This window comes from Aplysia californica, unplaced genomic scaffold (genome assembly GCF_000002075.1).
Source record: "Aplysia californica isolate F4 #8 unplaced genomic scaffold, AplCal3.0 scaffold00230, whole genome shotgun sequence".
In the NCBI taxonomy this organism is placed as follows: domain Eukaryota; kingdom Metazoa; phylum Mollusca; class Gastropoda; order Aplysiida; family Aplysiidae; genus Aplysia; species Aplysia californica.
The window spans coordinates 630,864-638,019 of record NW_004797500.1 but is presented as its reverse complement, the minus strand read 5'-3'; positions in this window follow the sequence as shown (position 1 = coordinate 638,019).

Below are 7,156 nucleotides of genomic sequence, written 5' to 3'. Positions count from 1 at the left end.
CACGAATGACACTGTTTGTCTCTAGAACGGAATGACGGGAATTGAGGCAAAAGTTGCGCGCACACTCGACTGTTGCGAGACTGGGGATTTTATGAATGCCATAAGGACACTGTAAGCAGACAGACTCTAGGATGGATCCTGAAGATAGAGGGGGGGGGGGCAGAGATGGGCATGTTCGGACTGTAATGACCCCAAAGACAAGGTGTGTGTGTGTGTGTAAGGTGTGTGGTGATTGTTCTATCAATTTCGCACCCATGGTGCACACCAGGACATCGGCGTTTTTGTATGGAGCAAAGAGCTTCAGCTATGTTAGTTCCCGGTCAACGATATTAATAGCAAAGATTTTGTATAATTTGATGGTTCACTCCTCTCCTTGAGCCAATTAAAAAAGCGCCCTCAAAATCCGGTGGCGCCCTCTTCGAAAAAGCGCACCCTTTGCGAACAGAGTTACCCAACTTGTGTGGAGAAAAATCAAAGTGAAACTAGCATAAAAAAAAAAAAATTAGAATTCAAATTTCGTAAGAACGCTTTTTTTAAAAAAATGGTTACGCTAATAAAACCCTCTTCCGGTGGAAGAGGCGATAGTTCTCTTCGTTTAATTTGACTTTAGAATGAGAGGCGAGAGGTCATTAAAATTTTTTAAAAGACATAAAACACTGCCCTGGACGAACCCGAACAGCTGATGAACAGCTGCCGATCAGCGCACGAAAGTGGGTACTAATCCTATTCTTCTTCTGGAGAAACGAAAGAGAGCTTCAAAACAAAGACTTCAGTGGCATCTGAAGCAATGAACGAACTTCCGCGGACTCTTTTTTGGCTGAGTGAACCATCTTGTTATGTACTATCTTTGGTTCCGGCCAAGGATATTACTAGTCAAGTCGATGGCGTCTGCTCAATAAAGGTGTCTTGAAGTTTCAATACTAGTCTCCATATTATTATGGTAACCCTTGGGCACTTTACTGTCGCACACCGAAGATGGGCGTTCGATTCTCGTGCGGAGGGAGGTGTTTCTTGTTTTGAGTATCTCAGTTTGGAATGCTTGCAAAAACAGCTCAACTTTTAAATCTAAAAAAAAAAAAGTGTTAATTCAGTCTTTTGGGAACTCGATGACGTTTCAGTTTGTTAAAGCCAGGTTCAAATTGTAAGACTTCAATGGCTGATAATATAACGATGGTTTCACCACACGACAATCTATTACTGATAAATTGCACCATGTGCACATCCTGTTACAACACAAGGCCATACCTTATCCCATTTACAGCCGTCTACTTTAGAGAAAAGACAAAATCGGCTTTTGAAGAATCAGTTTAAAGCTGGCGTCTGTATTCCAAGTTGTTGAGGCCTGTGTGAGAATGATAAGACACTTAAATGGCGTTGAGGTGAAATTAGGCTGTCGGCAAAATAATGAATTCCAAGGTCCGTTAGGCATTTTTAGGGACTTTTTTACTTTGAGAGGGGAGTGGGGGGGGGGGGGGATTAAAGGACTCAGCATGTGTTGTGTCCTTTGAAAACCCCATTTCTGTGTACAATTTTACTGATTTAGGGTGATCAAAAACCCAAGGACACTAACTTTGAAAGTCACCAAATGTGGGCGGCGTTGTTTCACTAGCAGGCAACGCCCAGCTCCTTGGGACGCAAATATCTTGCTTTCTATTCAAGATTTGAGATAGGTGGGTATTTTCTTTTCATTCTAAGCACTACATATGAACAAGTATTTAGATTATACGAACAACTCATTATGTCCAAAAATTGACGAGCGCCTGATTCCACCATGTCGTGACGGATACTATTATTTATAGACAACACTATGCACACTATGCACAAGGTCTTCCTGCTCTTGTTTGTTGTCGCCATACTTGACATCCCATACATTGTAAGTGGGCGGTTGGCGGGTGCTCTAGTGTGGTTTGCTTCTTCTTTCCTATCAAATATCTGTCGTCCTTATCTCCCCTTCTTCTTTTTTGTGTTTGTTACTCTCTTGTAACATCTCTAATCTTCTGGCGCTCATATGACCATGCAGTTGCGAGCGCCGTTAAACCTCTACTAAAACAATAAAACAAACATACATTGTAAAGCGTGCAGTAATTGTCCTAACTTTGTCTCATAAGGCATTGACTGTGCCCCGTTGTCGTATTTCAGAACAAGTCTCTGCACCTTGGTATATATTGTCGGCAACCTGTCCAAATGTACTCCGTCGAGAATTTCCATTTCAGGAGGACGAAAAAAGAAACTGTTTAATTCTTTTAAAAAATTATAACAAGCTTTTTTGTCAATTGTTCTTTTTTTTCACAGTTAGAATTTAAATCTTTCCAAATTATTTCTGCAGAATAGTATGCAACCTTTACCACAGACACATGCTACAGCTTTATTCAGAATTGTAATGTTATCAAACTTTTTTATTTTAAAGCAGCTTCCCTGTGTACTTGAAGGTTTAGATATCCTGAATTATACCAGAGAGCCGCCACAACAAGATAGTTCACCCTCTAAAATAAAAAAACAAACAGGTCCCAGTCCACGGTAATTATCAGATGGCGCTTATGTTGCTGGCTTGGAGGCGGTCGTTTATGGTGAATACAAGTAACCCATCCTTTAAAAAAACAAAACAATTGATTTTGTTGTTGTTCCGAAAAACAATCACCATATCGTCCAGCTGAGTTCTTTTCAACGAAGCCATTATGACCTCTGAGGCTAAATTAAAATTCGTTAGTTACAATTCGTAATTGCCCAAAAAATTGCTACCAACAAATGTCTTCAGTTCTCTTGTCTTAGCGCTAAGTAGTCTTAGTACAGTAACTTTTTTGTATACTACATGATCGCAGACACCTTGTGTTCACAGTTCCTCATAAAACTCTTTGAATCTAGTTTGGAACAGACTAGATGATATCTTCTTATAAAGTTCAAATTCTAGAAATCTTCTAACCAACGACCGTTGGATGGGATAAACATGCGCAAGTCTCCCGTGACGCTGCTCACAGTAGCCACGCAACCGACATGAAAGAGTTGTGGGTTGTGGCGTCAATAAATATTGGTCGAATAATGCTTTAAACGTTTGAACATTATTTTTTCTAGACGCAAAGCTGCTTGTTGTGTTTTTACATACATTTGAGGTTCAAAATCAACCTCAATCATAACATTATTACGGCATGGAACTGAAATGAGAACATAGTAACAATGTTACTTTGATGTATTGTTTCCTATACTTCCATACTCTATTCACCATGTCCCCAAACTTTCTCAGGTGACCCTACTAAACATTTTGTTGACACTTTATTGGTTTATCAAAGAGAGAACTGAACCATCTTGTAGTACATCATATTTGACACACTAGCATATTAATACAGTATGTGTGCAAATACCCAACGCAGGTGAAGTAACGAACCTCAACTTTCTGTACAAAGATAGTCAGAAGTAAAACAAATGGGTGCTTCCCCACCCACCAAAAAAAAAATCAACAAAACGAAAGAAAAAACCAATCTCTCGTCAAAACCTTTCTATACTTGGAGAGAATACTGATGCTTAATACAGAACAGCAGTAGGTATTGTTTCATCAACAATGAGGTATTTGTTCTCAGCTAATGCACACACCAAACACATTTGAGCCTGTCTCCACGCCTTTCTTGCCCCTCGTTCACCCAGCCTCATAACAAAAGTATCTGTGTGTCACAAGCTCATCTTGATGACGTGACAGACCTGCATGAAACCGATTTGTGAACAGTTATGACCTTTTCATCGTGTGCATGACATATAAGAGACGACAAATACTCTGAAATATGTGTCGTGACTCATTCTCGACAATCTGAGACATTATCGTGTCAGACACAGCTCTATGCAGACAATCATAATTGTGTGAAAATGGCAGGAGTTCAGAAAAGATGAGCTGGAGTAAACGAGGGGGTCAAATGTCATCAAACAACAGGGACAATCGTGAGGGGAAATCTGAGCTATGGATAAGAAAAGAGGAAATCGACTTTGGGTTATAAAACAGGAGCTAGCGGCACACGAGCACGTGATATTATGTTATGTTCATGACAGGATGGACATTTGATAAGGCATTAGCCTCATTAGGAAAGAAGTAAGATAGAAAGCTGAAATGGTACACTTACAGTGATACTTTTCTTGTGTGTCACGACGCGGTGGAGCCAGGCGCTCATAATTTTTTTGGCAAATGAAGTTAATGATATCATCTTAAAGCCTGTCCATTTGCCTAGCTTTTGATGAAAACAATACCCAGTTATTTTGGTTACGAGTCATGTATTTGAGATTGAAGGAGGCGGGGTCGCTTGGTTTCAGGGGTAAAATTAGCGAGAAAATGGCTGCCAAAGTTTAGTTATTTCCTTAGCTTGAGAGGCATGGAAACTGACATATGTTTAAAGGGTATAAAAAGTGTTTAGCCAAAAAACAAAAATTCGATAAAAATTCCCAAGCCTGCAGTAAAATGTCAGTTTGTTCACTTTCATCATTTTGACTAGCACCTGATTTCCCCACGCAGTCTCACTTATAATACCCCCTGCAAATTGACAAACCTTTGGTATCTTTGTTTAACCTTTAAGAATCCTTGAATATATTATTTGGGGCATCGTGGTGAAATCAGAAGCTTGTCAAAATAATAAAAATCGAAGAAACCCATATTTTCCCACCAGCCGGGTGGATTTTCATGGGATTTTTTAAATTATTGTCTCAACACGTTTTATGACCCCTCAAAAAACACATTTATTGGTATCAGCTAAATGTAAAAAGAATAGACAAAGGTAAACATAATGTGCTCCGGCCACAAAGCGAAGTGGGAAGAAAAATCAAAGAAAACAAAACCCCAAAACAACCAAACACAGACACACACATACACACACAAACACCCACACACACACTGACACACACACACACACACACACACACACACACACACACACACACACATACACACACACACACATACACAACAAAACAAGCAAACCAAAAAAAGAAAGCGTTTATCGAATGGACACAACATTCTAAATATGCAGTTTCCACTGGAATTCTAGCTTAGGAAGTTACCAAACTTTGGCGTCCTAGGCTCTGAACTGTAGAGCAGCTCGCCATCGCTATATTTTTTTTTCGGAATCAAAACAATTGTAAGTTTTTCCCTTGTGTTCTCAAAGGTAGACATTGTAGTTATGCTTTAATTAATGATTTATACATGTTTAAAATGAAAAAAAAAATATTGAGGACGTATTTTCTTACAGTACTCATACGTCAAATTAAAACTGCTACAAAAAAAAAAAAGAAAGGCTGGGAAATAACTGAAAGGGTTACATAAGACGTATTACTTACTGTGAATGACCTGGCAACGTGCGGACTAAAATTATTGTACACTTTTATATCCGTCATTGACAATATTTAAAATATTGAATAGCAGGGCTGCAGTTATATAGCAAGATGGAAAAAATATTCAAGGAAATACTCGAAAAGACTTCACAGTTTAAAAATCGAACCTATGTCTTTCGCAAGCGATAGCAATAAATTAAAAAAACCACTCCAAAAGAGAAAGAAATAAAACTAACAATACAACCAAAACCCCAAACACACTGTGAAATTCTTTTGGATGTCAGCTATAAAAACCTTAACCATAACTACTGATAGGTGCTAATGTTTGCTTGGAATAGTTGAAGAGGAATTTGAGGCGGATGTTTTAAGTTACTGGAGGTACTCAATGGTAAATATCATGATTAGGCGGGGGGGGGGGGGGGATGTCTTAACCTCAGTGAGCCTGCCAGATATGCAAGGAAGATAAAATGTGAGGCAGCGAGGTGGATTCAGGGTCTCGTAAAAATAATCCAAGTGAAGAAACTTGCATTTTTGTGCTGGTTTGTGAATTTTTATCAAATTTATGTTTTTTTTAGCTTAACACCTTTCATACCCATTAAAAAACTCATTTATGTGTGAAATATTCTGAAAAATTTGATTAAAGGTACAAAAAATGTAAATTTTTAGTTGCCACGGACTCTTTAGCTAAGAAAATAACTAATCTTTGGAGGCCGTTTTCTCACTAATTTTACCTCTGAAAATAAGTGAACCCCACCTCCTTCTTTCGCAAATATCTCGATTTGTATTCAAGACAAATGGATATTTTTTTTCATCCATATAAAGAAAAGTAAAAAAGCTTTAAGATGAGACCAATAACTCTACAAGCCCAACAATTGACGAGAGCCTGATTCCACCACGCTGCCTCACAAATGATTTCGCTTGTACGAACTGTGTGCTTTTAGATTCCATGTACTGACAAGTCAATGGTGCTAAACTTGCCATTACAGTGTTAATCATCTCTCGTTATGAATTGACATGACAATATTATCTTTCCCCCCTCTAAATGCGCGGTACAATAACCCCTTTTCAAAATATCATTACACTGTATTTCGTTATAATAATATTGTTTTTATTTGAAGTGTTCTTAGTTTTGTGTCGAAGGGTTACTATTCTATTCAGTTCCAAAGCTTACTGCAAATAGATAGGGGGTACATGGACAATCGACGATCAGAAAATTCATTCAGACTTATATTACTGTCTGTTTTGGAATCAGAATTTCTTCTTGTACGCAATGTATAAAACATTGTTTTTAAGTAGGTATGTTTACACCCCCATCTCTACAACTTTGATTATTTCAGAAGTGGGCTTTGGCTCTGCCTGTCAGGACGAGCCCGGGATGAGAAAGATCTAATGTCCCAGGTAAAAGATACCCCAGATGGTACAATGAACAAGTCACTATGAATGTTATTTCCTGCAGGGGATAATTCATAAAGGTGGCTTTATTCTTTTGTTTGATATTTCTTACATTGATAAACTAAGTACGTGGTTGACGGATGCTCTGGTGCGGTTTGCTCCTTCTTTCCTATCAAATATCTATCGTCCTTATCTCCCCTCCTTCTAACTTGTGTTTGTTACTCTCTTGTAACACCTCTCATCTTCGGCACTTATATGATCGTATTGTGTTGCAAGTGCGTTAAACTCGTACTAAAACTAAAATGTGATAAACTAAAGGACCAAAAATGAAAAAAAAACCTTACTAAAATGCCAATAAAATTGTAAATGATTGTTCCGTTTGCAAATAGCATGGCCCCGCCCCCACTGCCACCCTGTTCCGCCCCCATCCTTACCCCCTACGACGCGTGGCCAGCGAGTCTGG